Below are 21,364 nucleotides of genomic sequence, written 5' to 3' on the forward strand. Positions count from 1 at the left end.
ACACCTGTGAATACAGCAAATTCTCATGAAAGATCAATGCTGTTTACATAGTCTTATAAAATGTGTCATACCTGCTATACACAGATAAATGAGATCTGTAAATTATATTCTGAAATTTTTTGACAATTCTCAATGTACTCTATAAATATTTAAAGGTTTCCCGTTAGACAGTGTAGAAGTGTATGAGTTGCTATGTAATGTTGACAACATGTATGCATGCCCATCCATTTCAGAACTATCCATTTAGTGAGCTGCTGAAAATTCCAAGTGTCAGCTGCCAACTGAGCACATTTTATTTTAGTGAATTTTCTAACTTGTAATATTTATCAAGCAATCAAAATTTCATCTCAGTGACAGCTTTTCAGAAAATGCCATACTGCAATGACAAATGACATCTTTCTGCAGCACACACCCACACCCCAGCAATGTCCACCACCCCTCTGGGCTCAGTTTCCTCACGCATTAAACTAATGGCCACAGTAGAACTTACGACATCTTAGTGACAACTCTAATTTTTTTAAGACAGGTAATTTTAAAATTCCAATTACACAGAAAGCTGAACTAGAACTAAGCACACTGCTCCCTGTTGCCATCTCTTAGGAAATGTCTTCATTGAAGATACAGAAATGCTTCCCTACTCACAGTCATTACAAAACAGATGTTCCTAAGTAGGTTAAAATTTTCCCTAACTATTCTATTAACACATTTATACTATTTATACTGTTTAACTTTTTCTTCAGAGTCCAGATGTTTCTCTTCGAAAATAGTTTCTGTCAAACCACAAATCAAGGATTAACCTAAATTGAAAAAAACTGTGTTGGATTTATATGTGAATGACCTATATGTCTCTCGAGCATGGTTTGGGCCTCGCAATTGTACACAAGCCATCTCAGGTGGACATCAGGCAGGAAAACAGGGCACCCTACACTCCCTCCCCAGCAGTGCCCTAAGAAGGAAAGTCTCACACCCTTTATAGCAGTGTCTCATTCTCCACCTCTGAAATTATAACGAGAGTGATTTTTCAGACACCTGTATTTTAACAGGCTTTCACAGCCTATTAAAGCCTTGCAATCTCAAGTTTGAGAACCTTCATTGCTAGCTTGTCTTTCCACATGTAAGAAAAGATTTATAGACACTTGTTTAGTAATCTAAATTCTTGTCTGGCTCACTTTTACAATCTGCCTAGGATCAGCATTGCCATCATTTTACCAACAATCAGTACGATGTACCTCCTGCCTACTGTGGCCACCATGTCCTGCTCAGATTGTATATGGCTACTTTTTCCTACATGGACTCCACCTTATTAATGCATTCATCAAAGATTCTATGGGGCTACTTTATTCTACATGGATTCTACATTGTTACTGTGTTCTACACAGATTCTGTGGCTCTACTTTGTTCTACATATACACAATATACCTTCCCACTTTTTCATTTCCCTACCTCCAATACCTGCACTGAGGCACTGATAGCATGTCAATTTCTTCCTTGGCAATTCTAGTTTAATGCTGAAATCCATTACGTTCACCAGTTCCTGAGGCCTTGAAATTTATATCACCCACAGCCCAGAAGAGCACAGAAAACCATGTAATGACAGTGTCTAATTACTTGTTCACAAACTGTGCCTTTCCTACTAGCATTAGGTGTGGCTTGCCTGTCATCCAGATTTGTGCAAATGCTCGGGAGCATAACAGCAGGTTACAGGTACACTGTTCTTTAATGTTTATAAATGATTTTCTTTTGCTTTCTTACACTTTGTAGTTGTACACAAATAGTGACTTTTATAGTTGAAAAGATGCTTAAAAATCAGTGCAAAGCAACTCCCTGTAAAGTTATAAATTAAGAAATGGAAACCGTAAGGTAACATCATGTTTTATCCAAGATCACACAGCAATTGTTGGCAAAACTACCTAAAACGCAGGAATCTAGTCTTCTTTTCAGTGTGGTATGCTGTATGACCCCAGACTGTCACCTCCAATTGGACAAATAACAAGAACAGTGCAATCAAACACATACCAATATCTTTCAAATAAGTCCATTTTTGTCATCCGTCACAACCAAGGAACGTCATCAAGAAGGCATTGATAAAAGTCATGTGTCTGCCAAAACATTTCATGTAAACTCCATGGACTAATTGATCACGTTGATACAGCTCACAAAGAATCCAACTGAGAGAACAGAAAGGATAGGGACACATGTGTAGCTACTCAACAATTTGGCCACAGGGAGGGTGGACCCTCAGAAGGGCAAGGACAGAAGATTCTGTTCAAGAGAAAATTAGGAGTCAGAAAATGATCAGGAAAAGATTTAGGAGGAACATCCCACAGTGATGAGGACACAAACCGGTGCTCTCTTGTTACAACAAAATTCTTATCTAGAAGATGAAGAAAGTGTTAGGCTGGCAAGTAGGGGCTGGATATATGCATAATGAATAGATCCCATTTGTGAGATGTTTGTTTTTTTTTTTTTACCTTGTGTAAAATGCAGTCCTTTTTCCATGTGAAATGAATTCATTTCCCAACAAGTAATTCAACAGCTACTTGTACAGGAGGAGTCACTGTGGATAACTAGTTGCACAGAATGATTAAGATTTTCCAGAGGGAAAATTCAAAATGTACAAGTTCAAGGAAAATATTTTGGTTTCTGATTCAGCACACATTCAGCAAGGTTTTATGAACTCATACAGTAGGTATTGATCCCAGAAGTTTCAAATGCCACCAGCACAAATGATATTTAATTCATTTTGACATACTCCAGATGTGTTCCTCCTCAGCTTTGGTTCAGAGGCATAAATGATCCTCTTTTGGAAACCTTCATTTTACATTAAGTTTATGGTTACCCAGAGTGTAAGTGACTGTAATTCTGCCAACCACCACCTTAGCACAAAGCTTGAAAAGGAAAGTTAGTGATGCCTCAGTTGCCAGAAGACCCTGGGAACCACTAGAGATCAATATTATTCTCTCCCTGAGGAAACAAAGGCCCTCAAATGTTTATGATTTAAACGGGCACAGTGGCACACACATGTAGTCCTGGCTACTTGGGAGGCTGAGGCAGGAAGACTGCAAGTTCAAAGCCAGCCTGTGGCTGTGAAACCCTGTGTCAAATTTTTAAGAAAAGGGATGGAGTGGTTGGGAATTGTAGCTGAATACTCTCTGGGTTCAATCTCAATGCCACAAAAGGAAAAGCAAAAAAGTTTATGTAACTTGCCAAAGGAGTAAAAGGTATATCCTATAGCTGAATCCAGATGACAAGAAAAAGGTCTTGAATTTAAAAATCACAACACAAAATACTGCACTGAAAGGCATCACTATATTTCAAAGGCACTGGGAAACCTTCAGTTTAGGAAAGATTTGCAAGCTTATTTTCGTGCAATTCCCAAGCTACTGACAGAAGAATCTTCAAATTTCTAGTTTCACATGCTGTTACCAATGCAAAGAAAGCACTTAGTAATAAGAACTCTTGAAAAACCCTGTCCAAAGGACACATTCAAAAGTCCAACTATGAATTTTAAAAAAAAAAAAATTGTAATCTGACACCAGGAAAACACAAGGAAAGCTGCAGTCCAGGTTCTGTTACTCAATCTACAAACCTCGTAAATGGAAACAAAGCAGCCCAACTCCCAGCTGGACCAAATGCCTGGAGAGCAGTTGCCAGAGCCCAGGCCTCAACCGGAAATGTACTCCACACTGCTGGCAGAGCACGCACTCAGGGCACCAACCTGCATCTCCCGGCCTTAATCATTTGTGGCAGAGGCTCAGGTTGGGCGCTTTCTGTTCTTATGGGTATGAGCTTTCAAATTCTAGAGGACTTGTATGAAAATCTTTGAATTATTTATAATTATGGACATGCTAACAGTCAGCAGATGCAGAGAAATCCGATTTTAAGTATCAGTTGTGGAATTTTACAACTGCGTGAACTTGGGGAGGGACCCACAGGACCCCAGCCTTCTCCTGTGCATCAGTGATGTGTGTGAACAGCCTGGATGGCATCCTTCACTGATGCCATTCTCCCTGTGTCTGTCTGTCTGTCTGTCTCTCTCTCTCTCTTTAGTGCACGCATGCGCTCATGCTATTCCACTGTCACAAACCACCCACATCGTTAAGTGGACTTCACTTCTACCAGTCTCATGCCCCTAAATTCACTTATAATAATGCAAAGAGAAACTGGTCTAAAAATGCAAATCTGACCTATCGCTCTACTGCCCAAAGCTTAAGAAATACACTCTGACAATGAATGTCACTCACTATTCTTCTCTACTTGAAGTTCTTTATTGAGCTCATGTTCTTAAGTTTACTGGTTCTTAACACGTTGTAGGGGATTTACGCAATTCTTGGTGAGGGAAGAGTTGTTTATGTTGGGGTTTCTTCCTCATTCTACAAAAGTCTTGCCCCCGCCCCCCCGACCCCAATTAAGAAGAACGAAGTAGATAATATATCAGAGAGCCTAGCAGAGTGCCTAGTACTTGCTTCCACAGCTTCTCATTCTTATCTTTTTTGCCAGAGTTTACAAAGTGCTTTTGCACGTGGGAGCTTGTTTGATCCACAGCTCTGAGCTCCGTGAGGTCACATGGAAGGAACTGTGGCTGGAAATGTCCAAGGCCTGCTGAATCAAGGCTGGAGTTCAGGCAGACCCACTGATCCCAAAACTTGAGGTTTTTCATTTTTTTACACTTTTCTCTTCAGTGACTTCTTTTATAGAAAGCTATATAGAAGGAAATAAAATTTATTTCCCTTTATTGTATCAAATGTGTTGAATATTATATGATACAGATACCCATCCTTCCATAATATGTATCAAATATCTTCTTACATTTAAGGGACATAAACGCATAGGTCATATTTGACTATCATGGGTTCTAAAGGACTTTGATTTGTTTTATATCCTATAATTACTGTAAGTAAGCTATCAATGGGTTCATTCATCCATTCCACCACTCAGCATATTGTTATCACCATGGACTTCACCTCGGGCACTGAGTGTTGCGTGTTTGGTGCTGGAAATATTTGGTATTCCTCAGATCAAGATTCTAGGCCTTCAAGGTTGAGAAACAAAGCCATTGGTGAATGATCTTGAAGGCTGTTCTTAGAGGTATTTTAATAAAGGAAGTCATTCACTGGAAGCCAGGAAATATAGGCTATGCTCCTACATAAGCTCAGTGACCTTGGATAAGTCCCTGGCACTCAGTTTCCTTACCCATGAGAATGGAAGACTAAGCCCATGTTACCTTTAAAGTTACCCCACTGCTGTGAATTCTAGAGATTCCGTATAATCAATAAGCCCTTTTGACATCTACCAAGTACATAAATTTATGTCATAATTTTATAAATTTGTGAGATGATCTGTATTTATTGTAGCTTGAAAGAATACCTCCAGATTGCCCCACAAATTGTTAGAAGTTTTTAATTAGATATAAACTTAGACCATTTTTAACAATCTTGCAGGCAATTTAGCTTGCAAATGCCCCCACAGCAAAACTGCAATTTCATGTGTAGATTGTGATCCTCAAATGATTCCTTTCAGCTGGGCATGATGGTGCATGCTTATATGGAATCCCAGCATTTGGGGTGGCTAGGGCAGGCAAATCCCAAATTCTCACCCAAGCCGAGCAACTGAGCAAAACCCTGTTTCAAAATAGAAAAGGGCCGGAAATGTAGTTCAGTGCAAAGGCCCTGGGTTCAGAACCCAGGGCAGAGAGAGGCAGAAAGAGACAGAGAGAAACAAAGGGAGAAAGAGACAGAGAGAAAGGGAGGGGCGGGGGAGAGGGGGCAGGGGGAGAGAGAAGAAGGAGGGGAGGGCAGGGGAGAGAGAAAATGTAATTGGAGAACCTATGACTCAAAATCTCTTTTTCTTAATTTCTCTACAGTGAGTCACTGTGGGATAACGTAAAACTCTTCTATACTAAGTAGCCCGTTAATACAATCTATTAGCACAGCTCTATGTAAGCAAGCTCTTTATGGTCTGTCTTTCAAGCTTCTTGCTCCCTTATCCCTCTCAGCAAATCACAGCTGGTCATGTAAACCTTAGTGCCTTGAAAGGTCATCAGCTGAGGAGGATGACGTCCATCTAGGAACTCACACCCCAGAGTCACTGAGGAGAAGACACTGGTCTAAGCATCACTTGAACAAACGCATCCAAGATGGAGCACAGTTCTTCATATTTATACACAAAAAATAATCTGCCTCCAAACTCTTGTTTCTTCTTTGTTAGTTAGAAACAATCCTTTCTTTGCTCATCTGTTTGTGTAACCTTAACTGAGGTCCTGCTCCATTATTTGTGGTGATGTAGACTGGATACGGCAGTCAGAGCAGGCTTACGCAGTGTCCCCGCTGAGCCACACTGTACCCATGAGTGAATTATAAAAGTTACCCTCTTCCAGGGGAGAGGAGCGCACCAGAGGCTTGGCAAGTTGAGGGAATTGGACTTTAGCCTCCACTTGCCTGCTGGTAATAATGACTTTGCGCAGTAAAAAACTCACAGAACTATAGACGGTGGCCTGACCAGATGTATACATAAAAAATGTGTTCTAGGCCTGGAGATATAGTTCAGTGGTAGAGCATTTGCCCTAACATGCACAAGGCCCTGGGTTCAACCTTAGCAATGCTAAAAGAAAACATAAAAACATGCTCCATAGAGGCACTGACAGCTGGAAGAGGAAGCGTTTGACTCTGCCAAAAGATAAGGGGACATAAAGCTTCCTAGAGAAGGGATTTGCCTGACACATGATAAATGTGTGGGTAATCCACAGGTGGACAAGCAAAGCATGAGCCGTAGCAGCAGAAATTTCATTCACTCCAGACAACAGCATGGAAATGAACCTGCAGAAAGTCCCATGCACCTGGAGCAGGCAGTGTGTGTGCCCGTGTGTAAGCGGGAAAGAAAATGAGGTGACCTGAGAAAAGTTGCTAGATGAGACCAGGAAGACAGACGGGACGGGCCAAGTAATGAAGCACCTTAAATGGCATGTTCAGCTGTTGAAACCTGATTCTGAGATCACTAGGGGCTTGTGCTGCCACTGTAAAGAATAAGCTCCTTCTCAGTTATACCTGGATTTTTTTACATTTATCTATCACAAAACCTCTGATACCCAAGAAACAAGTTTTACTTTCCTGTAAGCGGAGCAGGTAAAAAATGCAACGAAATAGAAATTCGCTTTTCGAACTCTACTTATCTTGATACTACATTTTTAAAATACAAAAATCCTAAAGGATATCAGGAAATGGTTTTAAGTGTGTATATACACACGTTATACGATCAGCAGCTGATACTTTTTATTCAGACTCTAAGGCTGAAGTGTTAATAGCATATGATCTATACCTATAGGAAACTTGGAAGACATTTCAAAAGCTGTTAGAGACATTCTAGTTTAAATCTTTTGGGAAGGAAACCGGAGACAAGCAGGTGTTATCTGCTTAAGTATATCAGCAGCCTCTGGGAGGCAGAAGGTACAATAGCGAATAACCCGGAATAAAGAACCCGGAATCCCCACAGCACAGCAAACAGACCAGATCTTGGCCACAAGGCTGCCCGGGTGTCACCTAGTGCACCATTACCTGGGACACCCCCACCCCCTAAGCAGCCCCACTCTCAACCGTAAACGAAGTTACCCTATTTTTCAGTGTTTTTAAAAAGTTAAGGGGTATGGAAGCTCATCCATATAAAGTTTCATCGTTTCCTAAGATAAAAACACCTCGTGCGCTCTTACTCGAATACTTTACGGCAGCTGTCTGCAATCAGCGGTTGGAAGAATGGGCTCTTTTCTTCCTAAACTATTTTTGGTAAATACGATCCTTCGGGGACACAACGACTCGGCTTTCACAGAAACCTGGCACCTCAGCCCCCCAGGAGCAACGCGGGTCCGGGGTGGTCGGCAGGCGCAGGCGCCGCGCCAAGACTCCGCTCCCCTCCCACGCCCCGAAGCGCCCGCGGGCTGCGCAGGAACCGCCGGGTCTGCACCCGCGGAGCTGGGGGAGCAGATCCCGCTCCCCGCAGCGCCCCTGTCCCCGCGTCGCGACTGTCGGGCTGGCGCCTACGGCCCCTGGACCCCGGGATGTGGGGGGTGGGGGTGGGACCGGGGACCTCTTTTCAAAGCCTGGAAAGTGCTCGCCCCCCCCCACCCAGGCCAAGGCGCTAGAAATCCCAGCGGGGAAGGTGCCCGGACCGAGCCCCCACTGCGCCCCCAGATCGCCTCCCGAAGCCGTCAGGGAGGGAAGAGGGCACCCACAAAGGGGCCAGGGTTGAGGGGGGCGCTGCCGGGCGCGGCGCTCCGCCGCAGGGTCCAGAGAGCGGGCGGGGAGGCGCCAGGCCCTGGCACCGCCGTCTAGCACCCCACGTCTCCGCCGCGCGGCTGCCCTTACCTGGGGTCCGGCGCTGGGCACTGAGCGGGTGGGTGGCGCCTGACGGCCAAGCTGCTAAGGGTGAAGCTCCACGGGGACGCTGGGCGGAGTCGGGGAAGTTTCTGGGGTCACTTTGTTCTACACTTGGGCGTGCGCCGTGCACCTACAGCGGTCAAAGCAGCCCCGCGCCCCGCGCGCAAAGCGGGGAGGCCAGAGTGGGGCCGCACCTTTCCCCGCGGCCGTCGGCCACGCCCAGGCCACGCCCCCGCGCCCGGCCACGCCCCTGCGCCTGGCCACACCTCGCCCTCCAGGACACGCCCCTGCGCACCGCCCTCTCCTAGGCGCTCTCCTGGGAACCGCCCACCCCACAAAAGCCGCGAGCCAGTCTGCCCTCCCAGGACCGCACACGTTTGCGAGGCTGTCACTTCCCAAAGAGTCTATAGTGAACACCTGGGTCCCACCGAGAGCTGACTCCGCAGAGTCCCGAGAGGTTGGAAGTGGCAGCCAGGTTGGGCACGAGCGAGAGTCCGGTGGAATTTGACTTTCTGATGTAAAGACCGAAACCTGAAGGACCCAGTGGCCCGGGAGGGGGAAAGGGCGAGGACACTGAGGAGCAGTTGCCTGCAGAGTCGCAGAACTCTGTCCCGCCCTGCGCCCAAGGCTGTCCCCTGGAGGGGACCTCGGAGAGAAGGGGGGTGTAGTTGACGGGTTCTGGGTCCCCCAAGAGGCAGGCCCCGCTCCACGATTAGCTGCGGAGGACTCTCTTAAGGAAATGGCTGTGAAATCTTGCAAAGAGAGCTGAGAGAGCGCCAGGCACTGTGCAAGCCTTCCTTCTCCCAAAGGAAGGAGCGCAAAGCAACCATGCCAACCTCCTGCCGTCTAAGGTCATCTACGAGTTCTACAACGGAGGTCTCCCCACGCTCCCTGGAGTCTCCTGCCAGCAGCCAAGTGGGAAGTGTGGCCCAGGGCACACCCCAAGTGCTGGATTTCAGAGCAGAACCCTTGATCCATTAGGCTGCGAGAGAGCTGGAGCTCCGTGCAGATGTGTGAGGAGCAGCATTCACTCCCCACAGCTGCCTCACAAGCACTTGTAAGCCTCTACGGTTTGGTGGGATCAGACTGACCCGTTTGCACCCTCTGTCACCTCAGCTTCTGAGGTGATCCAGTAATGCGGAGCCCTCCCACTACCGCGGGAAGAGGGGGAGGCAGGGTGGGGGGAAGGGGTCAGTCCAGGAAACCTAACCTCGGGGCTCCCGCCTAGGAACAGCTCCCTCCTCTGGCTCCCGCTCCCCTAATCGCTCCCAGCCTTTGCCTATTACTTTACTTCCACAGCACTTCCACGCTAGGGGAACTCTTTGTGTTTGCTGTTTTTGCATATTATATTGCACTTTTCACACTTTTAGAATGTTTTGTTCTCTGATTCTGAAAGTAATACGTTTGTTGCACAAATTTTTAAAAATACCCTTGGCCCAGGCGGCCCCAACCCCCTCCCCAGTTTTGCAGAGACACAATCCCTTCCTTGATAGCCAACGCCTGAGCCTCCATCCATGTGTTGCAGTCTGTGTCCAATGAAGAAAGAGACCCACGCAGCAATGTAAACAGTGAAGTTTAATAAAATTATCAACTGGAATAGGATGTGTAGTAAGTTGGGATAGACAAGGAGTATGAGAAAGCAAAAGTAAACAGGAATAGCGGATAGGGTTTAAGCAGCCACATTTCCAGGGCTAAGATAGAGCTCTCAAAGAGGACAGTTCCCCTTTCCCCTGGACCTGAGATCCAGATCCCCCTAGGGAAGATATAGCTATCTAGTTTTTTGTTTCTGTTTTTGTTTTTCTTCTGGTACCAGGAATCCAACCCACGACCTTGTGCTTGCCAGGCAGGCGCTGTGCCGCTGAGCTAAATCCCCAATCCCTGACATAGCTATCTAAACAGCAGAGGTGTCACTGTGGTTCATAACACTGGAACCTGCTGGAAATTCACACTTTAGAACTTGCTGGACACCTACATTTTTAGGGTGTGGAGGGAGCTGTTGGCATGAAGATGCCACCTAGAAGCACTTCACTACCAATGCCCCCAAGGGTGGGAGGCTGCGCACCTGCAGGAGCCTACTCAGCCAGAGTCCGGACACCACGCAGCAAAGGGGTCCTCCTGGATGTCTCTAGACCTCTGCCTGTTAACTAACAAAGCACCAAACCTGCAGACAAAGGCAATTATTCAAAAGGCCCAGATCAACTTTTACAAAGCAGGTACAGGATGACCTTGAGGCAGAGGGGCAATGTGTTGACAACTGGTACACTGGGTCACTTCAGAAGATCCAGGTACTGTCCAGCTTTCTCTTCCAAAATCTCCGTTCACATTCGTGGTGAATTCACATTCACATCTCCGCAAATTCTTCCGCAGGCACTTGTCCCCTCCGCCAGCCGTTCTGCTCCCGCTGTGCCTCTGCTTCAGGCAGCCTCCTAGCATTCCTCTCCCAGCAGCTTCGCCTCTGCTGGAGATGCAGAGGGCTCCTCTCCCAGCCTCTCATCACACAGCTGGGACCATGTTGTGAGATCCGCAAAACGCAATGGACGCTTTGGGGACACAGGGAAGTCACAGAAGGAAAAAAAATATATTAAAACCAGGTAATAGTTCTGAAGACATGAAAACACCCGCGGGACTCCCCGCAGTCGCCTCTGTCCCCAGCCTGCACCCGGACAGGAGGCAGGGAAGCCACAAGTCTCCTCTGCGGGTTGCGGTGTCGCAGGACCTGGCAGAGAGCAAAAATGGTTCATTTGTCTGCACTCCTGGTCCCACTCCACTAGATTAAAAAAGACGGTGGTGACATAGCCTGTCAGTAAAAATGAATATTCGTATCTCGGTAGGAAGAGATGTTTAGTTTCTAATACTCATTTGACTAACTCACTTAATAATCCATGTACCGAGTGTCTACTCAACCCTTGGCATTGTGCTGGGCAGCAGGGATAGAACCTATAGTCCTTAAAATAGTCATTTTATATCTTGTAAATGCTATGACAAAGTGTATAACACAGGTTGAATATCCCTTATCTGAAATGTCGGGCCAGTAGTGTTTGGGTTTTCTTGGGGTTTGGGGGTTTTTCTTTTCCTTTCTTTTCTTTTTGAGACAGGATCTCACTATGCAGTTCAGGCTGGACTTGAACTCACTAGTAGTCCAGGCTGGCTTTGAACTCGCATTGATCCTCCTGCCTCATCCTCCCAAGTACTGGGATTATAGGTGTGTGCCCCTACACCTGGCCTAGGCTTTCTGATATTTCAGTATTTGGAATATTGGCATATTCCTGAGGCTTCATGGGGAAGGGACCCAAGTCTAAACATGAGACACACGTATGTTTCATACACCTTCTACCCACAGCTTGAAGTAATTTTACACAATATTTATAATGTGCCCGAGTTTTGACTTGTTCCCAGCACATGAGGTCAGATGTGGAATTTTCCACTTGTAGAATTATGTTAGCATTCAAGCAGTATGAGACTTTTGGAGCATTTCTGCTTTCAGATTTTCAGATTAGGAATGTTTAAGCTACAACAAATGTTCACAGAACTCTCGGGGGCCGTGGAGTGCCCCACCCCAAGGCAGCAACGTCTGAGTAGAGTCCTGCAGCCCTGACTGGTAGTGGGATCATTCCAGATAAGGGAAACCATGCCTTCAAGTCTCTGCGTGGGGAAGGTGTCAGGCCCCTTGGAGGGAAAGACAGTCAGGAGAGAGTGACAGGAGAGGAAGCCAGAGAAACAAGCAAAAGTCAACCATGCACAGTCATGCAAGGATGTTCGTAATTTTGGAGCCAGCCCTGTAATCCTAGCTACTCAGGAGGCTGAGGCAGGAGGATCTCAAGTTTGAAGAGAGCCTGGGCATCTTAGCAAGACCCTGCCTCAAAATAAGTTTTTGAAAAGGGCCAGCTCTGTGGCAGAGAGTTTGCCTAGCATGAATGAGCCCCCGGATTCAATCTCTAGTACTTTAAAAAAAATTGGATTTTTTTGTCCATAGATTAATGAAAGCACTCTAAAACGTTATAAGCACCATCCTTCCTAGCTGATAGATGGAAAATAACCTGAAGGGTACATTTAAGAAAAGCCCACTTGGGAAAAGTATAGGAAGACTACATAAACCTAGAGCTCAGCACAGAAGTTGAAGCTGTAGACTCAGACTGAGGGGAAACTGGTATGGAGGAACAAGACATAGCCAGGGGCCGGCTGAAATGCCCTCAGTGGACACCAGAGAGTAAGGAGAGGCCTGGGAAGTAGGGCAGGTTAGCAAAGAGGACTAAGGAGGATGGCCAGTGAAGCCTTTGTCATCTCTATTACAGACCAGGATCAGCTTGCCGGTAGCATCATCCAATGAGCAATTAAAGAAAATCTACTCCAAAAGGTAAATTCAAATTTCTGCCCCTGGCGAGAACAGTGTAAAGCGTTAAATGACCACCCACTTTCCTGACCATCTAATCCCTTTACTGCCATCAGGGGTCCCAAAGTACTCAGCTATACCATCCTCTTCTAAAAAGGTACAGAACAACAACAACAAAATTAGTAATAATAACAACAACAATGGCAAGTCTAGACATAAATGTTTTGTCATATTCTCCTGCAGAATCTTCATGTTTAGATTATCCAGCTTTTGGGAAAGGGGTCATGTCCAGTGCATCTCTATCTCCAGTAACTCAGTACATTGTCTGACACACAGAAGGTGTCTAGTGTGAACTCTGTATTATCTCTAATGTTTCATCGAAGAATTCCTTTCTTATTCCCTATAACGGTTTGAGCAATCTTTCATTCTTACATCTGGTAATCTGAGCAATGTAGTTGAGAATAATGATATGCAATGTAACAACCACTGTTGATTTGTATTAGTTTGTCTTGAGACTTTGTATCACTTTCAATGTTCTTGCTTTGATTTGTTTATGCTCGTGATACTCATATGCTGCTACTGTTCTATTTTTTTGTTTGTTTCTCATGTACTTCTCTCTTTAAAATAAAATTTAAAAAAGAAGGTGTCTAGCAATATCTGCAGAATTAATTCTGCTTCGGAAACCTGCTAGAACTGTGCAGTATTTGGTTGGGATTTCTGGTCATAAGACACTGAGTCAACAGCCTTAATAAACACGTCAGCCGTTCCCTGAATTCCACCTCAGAGGGAGATTCCTTAACACGCTTCTCTTACTTTGGGAAGATTCCTTTTGAGTGATGGCTCTTTGCTTTCTCTCCTTTCTTTCCCAGCACCTGAAAGAAGAGAGTCTTCCTGCCTCAGCTTGAGTGCTGCCGGCTATAGAAGGAGCCTTGCCTACAGCCGCACAATGGCAATCCCCTAGGAAATAACTGCACTTAGTGCTTACCCCCTAGGAGCTCAAATGCAGTTTTACAGCCTGTTGGTAAAAGACACCAGGATCCCAGCAAGGAACTTTAATAAGCTGTCCCTCACTCTCCGCGCCCAGTGCCCCAGGCTCTAGGAAGTGGGCAAAGGCTGCACTGGCTCAGTCCAGCCATCTCTCTGGCACAGGCAGGAAATTCTGCCCATGTGCAGGCTAATTTTGGAGCATTTGAGATTTCCAGAGGAAAGCCTTTCCGGAAGACCGCGTTTCTCCTTCCTGAGGACCACTTAGCCTAATACAAAAGGGTCTCTCTGCCCGCTGCTGCGAGCTTGCAGTACTCACTTCACTGCCCGTTTCCAATCCCTGAAAGGAAGGAGGAGGGAGGCTTGATTAGAGTTCCAAAAAGCTGTGTTTAACTCCGTATCTGATCCACCCTTCTTTGCCTTTAATCCATTTGCCTGTGTGTACTGTGCGTAGTGGAGAGCTAGTCAGAGACGTGTACAGACGTGTATGCATTCGTACACAAGTGCACGAGAGCTCTCGTCTCCTTCCCGTGGATTTGTTCTACTAGCGTTCCTCTCCACTCTCAAGTTACTAGAGTCTAATTTGTATTTTTTTTATTGACCTTTTTGTTCCAGTGCTGAGGATCAAACATAAGGAGACCTCAGTGTGCTAGGTAAATACTCTTATCACTGAGCTACTTATATCTCTAACATATCTTTGAGGGGTTGCTGACAAACAAAAAGCCACCTTGCAGTTTTACTATGTGAGGATGGGAGATCTATGTTTTGTTTGAATAACTGCCCAAGATTCCAGATTCTTTGTTTAGTGCCACTGAAAACCTCTCCCAACCAGAATTCTCTCTACCCCATTCCTGGCTCAAAGCATCTCCAGCCATCTGCAAAGAAAACACAGTCGTGTTCAGTGCTCCCTGGGAAGCCAGGCTTATATTATGAGTGTGTTTTGAGTGGAGAAGCCCAACTTGCTCATGCACATGCCTGTCTCCTGCGAAGCCCAAATGCAAACACCAAGCACTGCACAGAAAGACCTAAACTTGGGCTTCGCCCTCTGAAGATGAACCCTTTTAAAAAACTACCTGTAACATTGCTTGTGTTGATGAAACTGATGTTCTTTTGTTTGTTTTGTTTTTCAGAATTTCTACTCAGCCCGAGTGAGATGTGAAAAAGTTAACACTCTGAATTAAATCACAGGAGCTATTCTATATACCTCAGCCATGGCCAATTCTTGCTCACCATTTGGTTATAGAATCAGCATTTATTTTCACTGGGGCCCTCAGCATAGAAAATGTGTTTGCTACACCCAGAAACTTACTGTGAAATTAAAAACTTATAAAATGTAAGCATTCCTTTTTTTTCACATTTTCCTTTGTGTTCCTAAGTTCCAAATCCCTCCTTCCATTAAATTCACGCTAGGAGTATAGTTCAGTGCTAGAGTGCTTGCCTGGAATTTACAAATTCCCTAGCACTGCAAAAACAAAAAGCAACTCATTCTTGGCCTTGTGTTGGAGCCTTCTCTGGCCGGGCTCTTCTTGAATTTCGTTTACTTCCTGCCAGGCCTCTCCATCCTCCGTTTATGTTTAGTTGAATCCACTCTGCCTCCAACAGCAACGCCTTCCTAACTCTGTCATATAAATGCTTCTTATTTGTAGTATTGAAAGCATTAGGGACTGAAAGTATTGAGGTTTAGATATCAAATTGTAAGTGGGTAGGAAGAGAGGAAGTGCAGGTAATACTACTTTTTGACAAAGATAAACTGAGTCACCTTTGAAGTTGAGGGTTACTGGCATGGGGCAAGGTGGATCTTAGAAAGGAAATGAGTTTCTCCTAGAAAATGGACTTCCACTGGGATGTTAGAGTTAGCAGCTTTTATCTGTACAAAAGAAGAATAGAGTCTTGAATGACTGAGTAGGTACCCATCATGTACTTCCTTAAAGAGTGTTATGATTTGGTGACAATATATAATTTGGGGGTTTCAGTTTCAAAACTAGGGTAATAAATGAGCTAAAATCTAAATTTGAGCAATTATTTTATGACTGCCAATTTACTCTTGGTTTACTACATCTTAAGAAACATAGTCTTAAGGTATCATTGTCAATTGTAGTCAATATTCATCAAACGTGATATATGCATTTATATGAAATGAAGATTTACATGTCAATACTTATAGACTGACTTGATTTGATTAACAGACCTATACTACTGCACTTTTTGTTTCTTAATGGAATTTACAAACTTCAGTGTTGGAATGGAGAAAGTGTAATACAGAAAAAGCTCATTTTAAATTTTATGTCTGAGCACATAATATAAATATATATTAAATTACTGAGTATATGAATTAATGAAGCTTTACTGTCTTCAGTTTGAGCAACAATACCTTGAACTTGGAGCTACTGTTTGCTTTTTACACAAACTTTCTAATTATAAGCTTTAAGTAAGACACAATATTAAAAATCAAACCCAAGCTTTTAAGTTCAATATAGTTTTCTGCAGGACAGGCTAAAAGATTAGATTTGTGTCATGGTGCTGTAAAGAACATGTTCCAATTTAAAATAATTTAAAATAATTGTGACATTAAAATTTGCTCTTCCAGATTATTATAAAACTACCTCAGACATCCACAGTGGCTCCCTAAAGTTACAGATTAGTGAAATTGTTCTGTTCACAAGTTCATGTTACTGCATCAAGAGCTTAAAAGATACTGGTATTTTCCCATTTTGTAAAGGGAAAGAAGGAAAGTTGTGGGCCACTCTGTATGCCTCTGGAATAACCTGCTTCCTTCCTTCCTTCCACCTCCACCCACCTTTGTGTGTTTTATGTCTTCCGTGTCATTTTAGGATGAAAGTCTCAGGAGACACATTTTCCCCATGTGGGATTCTCTAAAGAAAACAGACAACCTGTTTTAAACAAGCAACCCTGAGAAAGAGACCGAGCAGATGCTCTGGACAGGGTGCTGCTTTCCTTTTCGCTATCTGCCTTAGTCTGTCTTCATCCATTACATGCAAGTACACACTCATAGGCAGCAGTGCCATCACAGACTTCATAAAGTCATTTAGGATCTGGTTAAATAGCTTTACCCAAATTGTCATGCATTTTGCCAAATTTCTTTAAGTAAAATTTTCTTTTTCTCTTTTTATTTTGAGACAAGATCTACCAAGATGCCAGACTCATCTTAAACTTGCAATCTTCCTGCATCTGCCTCGTGTGGAGTTGGTTTTGTTTATTTACTTATTTTCAGTTCCAGAAATTGAACTCAGAGCCTCATAAATGCTAAGCAGTTGCTCTACCACTGAGACACAATCCCAGGCAAGAAAGGATATTACTGATTGGCAAGAAGTCATACTTGAGCCTGAGCCTGAAATCTCACTAAGGAGTACAACCATTACAGATCATTATTATTAATATCTGACAGGCAGACAATGAAGCCACTGAAAGAACACTTCTGTTGCTACCTGCTTGCCCAGAGATTTGGTGCACATTCCAAGTTCACTTATTGGACAGGGAAGTGGATGGTGGTGAAATTCATCTTCTTACTGTGATGAGGTCATGTGAAACAAGCCATTCCAAGAAAGTATTAGAGGTACTTTGGATTCTCCCCAGCATTGTCCCAGTGGCAAGGCAAATAGAGGAGTGACTGACTTGCTGTTGGCTGGGAAGGCCTACCAGCTTGTGCAAAAAATAAGCAAATGAACAAACCATCCATTTGAGAGTCACCAACTAAGCCCCGCCACCCTGGAGTCTCTTCCCCACCTAAATTCCCTGCAGAAAGTTATATTTTGCTCTTGCTTTGTTTCCAACCCAGCAGCTTCACCAGTACAAAAATACTAATGGGGCATAGCAAAATGAAATAAAACAAAGGAAACACCCTAAGACTGGTGGATTTCACACAGCCCTGTGTCCACTCCCCTATGAGGCTAGACTTTGCATTTAACATGCCATGAAATGCATCCCCAGCATTCTTTCTCCTCCACACTGGTCCGCATCTCTCAGTTGGCTGCACCCCTTTGAGCTTTCTAGACCCTTGTTCTCTCAATCAGTTGGCCTCCAGCCTTCTTATTTTTTCCTGATGAGCCTCAAAGCCTCGTGGTCTCTCCACCTACCTTCCTGCCAGAGCTGCCAACACAAGGGTAGAACACTCCAGGTGACCCTCTTGCTGTTTGGCACCTGTCAGAAATTGCAGCTGTCTATGAACATCTTCAAGGGGCTGCCCGGGTGCAGCCACCTCTATAGGCTTATAAACTGTTAGTCCCTTCGCTGTCGCCTCTGCTTCCCCAACTAGACAGAGACTCACAGGTAAAGTGTCCTTATAACTTGCGTGGGACCCAGCACACAACTCCAGAGCTGCTCGACACACAAGTGGGCCACTGGTTTCCTCTGTAGGGCTGTCTTCCTCCCTGCTACAAAGTCCTGTTTAGTGAAGCAGCAACTGAATGCTTTGCCCCAGGGGTAAGAATTTCTGTCTCTCTGTTTCATTTTTCCCTCTGTCACCTTAGACTCCTCTGTTAACATATTCAACATAGCAAGTAGGAAAAGTCTCCTTGGCTGGAGGTGTGGCTTAGTGATGTAACACAGCTTGCGCCCACCATGTAGTGGCCCAGGTTGCAAGCCCAGAAGAGAGGCAGAGACAGAGACAGAGACAGACCAACAGAGAGAGAGGAAAGAAAAATTTATACAGCTGTAACCATCACACACTTTCAGGAACAGTGAAGGCGGGCATAATGCATGGTGAAACCTCTGGGGGGGTGTGTATGTGTGTGTGTGTGTGTGTGTGTACAAATGTATATGTGTGCACACATACTCACACACAGAGGACAACACAGCCCAGACTCTAGAGTCAGAATATGGCTTAAATCTTGGCTTCACCTCTTCCGTTAACTTTCAGACTTTAAGAAGTAACTTAAGCTCCCAGGCCTTAATTTCCTCATGTGTAAAATGAAGATAATCAGGAAATTCACCCAATGGAATCATATGCAAAAGAAATGCACTACCCTTTGTAAAGCACACACTAAGTACTATGTGTGATATAAGATAAAAAAACAGTTCAAGAACTCCTACTGTCCTGGTACTTTATTTTACTTTGGCATATTTTCAAATGTGAAGAACATACAACACATGGCACCATGTGAACCCTGCCAACTGGGTCGGGTGGAGCCTTGTGTGCTTTTTGATGGATAACCAACCTCCAAGAAACTCAACTACATTTTAATGGAAGAAGTGAAAATTCAAAGATTGCTGTTACACTCACCCATTGAGTCTTTATACTGTGCCAAGTACAAGGTTTATTTCTTTAGGAACTGTATCTCATTTGCATCTAATCACCTCCTGATGAGGTGGGCAATATTATTACCCCATTTTACAGATGAGAAGGACCCTGGGGCTTAAGAAGACATGTTACCTGTTCTTAGTCACAGTGCTAGTGGCCAACTAATCCCAGATGACCAATCACACAGAGAAGACAGGATTCCTCATTTTATTCATGAATTCATTTCTATTTTGAGAGCTTAGTTCAAGATTTCCAAGTTCATGAGCATGGACATTTCTTAAATCTCAGCTGGTGATGATTATGATGATCTAGTCCGAGGTCCATTTGGGAAGCTGTCCCCAGTATTCTGTGTTAAACCCTTAATACCTCCATTAGGACCTAGGCTAAAAACCACAAAATAAATGACTGTTGGCTGTTGCTAAGAGTTTAAACTGTGAACTTTCTCAGGGGATATCTGTGCTTTAATTGAAAAACTGATGATGCCTTTGAGAGCCAAAGGAATGAAGATGTACGATGGAGGCCCAGACATTCTTATAAGAAACAAAGGCAAGTTAATTGAGTGCAAGGTCTCTTGGAGCCTTTCAATCACTCTGACAGACGATGATGATACATGTTTATGTGAGAAAATATTCTAACTGCACACAGTAATTGTAGCAATTCCCTTTCTGGTGAGATCTTGGCCCAAGTAGTTTTTTATTGCAAAACACATGTTTATAAGCTATGTCTGTGCCCTTAGTCAGTGTAAAACCTGACTCAAGCCAGTTGCAGTTAGCTTAATAAAACCAGAATCAGAAAAACAAATGCCTCCTGACCTTTGCTGTGTTGATGCAAATAAGAAAACTGAGACTTGAAGATATATAAACTTGTGGAATTCTCAGAGGGAGAGAGGCAAGTCATCACACAGGGACTGGGGGACAGGCAATTCCTACGGTGATAGGAGAGGTTACCCTTTGCATTAGTTGGTTTTCCCATTACTGAGACACAATACCCAATGCCTGCAACTTCAGGAGAGTTTTAATCTGGCTCATGATTCAGTATATTCTGTGTATGGTTAGCTGGCTCCAAGGCAGAAACACAGTGGAGGAAGAACAGGGCCGAGGAAAGCTGCTCAGTTCATGATGGCTGAGTAGCAGAGCAGGGGAACAGCACCAGAGAGGAAGGGGTGAGGGACCAGATATAAACCCTAAGGCCACACCTCCATGACCCACCCCACAAACCCAGAAGTGATTCTAACAATCTCCAGTGAGGATTCCCTAAGTCAATCAAGTTGACACTCCACCCTAACTACCACATTCCACCCTAACCACCACATTCCACCCCTTGTCAACTTCATACCCAAACATATCTTCTAAACCGTACTTAATAGCCAAATAAAGACAACTGTAAGTTCATAATTCCACCTAACTACCTGTGGTGGATCCACAACTAGTGGTCACCTTGTAGTACCCAGCTGAACTGAATCAGCATAATCCTGGGCACGAAAGGCCCACTTGAGGATTGTTGCCAACAATTAAACAGGAGAACTGGAGAGGAATAAGGAGGGCTGTTGGTTCTCCTAGAGCTCTTTGTTCTCCTGGAGGAGCTTGTCATGCTGGCTTTCCTGATATGAACTCAGCAGTGCTCATCAATGGAGGAGCTCGGGACCTTGTTGTCACTGAGAATGGCTGCAGTTCACTTTGGGGGAGCTCTGGTCCTTACTTTGAGCGTCACTTCCTGGCTCCAGAGGAAAAGATGGTGCACTGTTCAATATCCTGGAGAAGCTTGTCATGCTGGCTTTCATGATATGGACTCAGCTGTTTTCATTGTTGGAGCTCAAGACCTCAGTGTTGCTAAGGGTGGCTGTGGTACCTTGCAGGGGTGCTCTGGTCCATACTTGGAGTGTCATGTCCTGGCTCCAGTGCAGATCCCTCAGCCTACTGGCACAAATCCTTCATCCGGCTGGCACAGACTTTTCAGCTTCCATCACTGACCTTCAGGACTTCTCAGTGTAGATCCATGAAAGAGACTTACATGAGATAGTGCTGTGGGCTCTTGGCCTCCAGTTGGACTCATGGAGGCACTGTTATGAGCTCTAGGTCTTTAGCTGGACACATACAGGACATTGTCATGGCATCCAGGCCCTCAACTGGATGCTTTGGATCTTTAGTGTGTGGACAGATTTCCTGCACTCCTTTGTACTTGACTCTCTGGGTGACTGCTATAAAATAATCCTATAAATTATATAATAAATCGTTTCCTTTTAAACCCTCATTGTATAATAAATTCTTTCCTTTTTAAACCCTGATTACAACACTACCCTGTATACAACCAGAAATGCAACAATCCCTTCCCCAAGGTTTCAACAATTCCACCATTTTTCAAAAGTTAAAGTATTTTCCAAGGCAAACTCAGCTGTGAACCTCTATAAAAATCAAAAACAACTTACAG

The 21,364-nt window shown here is 44.4% G+C and overlaps 1 protein-coding gene across 2 annotated transcripts in view; it reads right to left on the reverse strand.

Annotated features, from left to right (window-relative positions):
• Tiam2 (T-cell lymphoma invasion and metastasis 2) overlaps positions 1–8,574 on the reverse strand; it is a 204,444-nt gene extending 195,870 nt beyond the window's left edge. For both annotated transcript variants that reach the window (XM_013517330.1, XM_005390545.2), the window contains exon 1: positions 8,355–8,574. The gene's annotated coding sequence lies outside the window, so the exon portion shown is untranslated. The remainder of the gene's footprint in view (positions 1–8,354) is intronic.
• Positions 8,575–21,364: the final 12,790 nt, after the last annotated feature.

Source organism: Chinchilla lanigera, unplaced genomic scaffold (genome assembly GCF_000276665.1).
Source record: "Chinchilla lanigera isolate Chin_1 unplaced genomic scaffold, ChiLan1.0 scaffold00038, whole genome shotgun sequence".
NCBI classification, from domain to species: domain Eukaryota; kingdom Metazoa; phylum Chordata; class Mammalia; order Rodentia; family Chinchillidae; genus Chinchilla; species Chinchilla lanigera.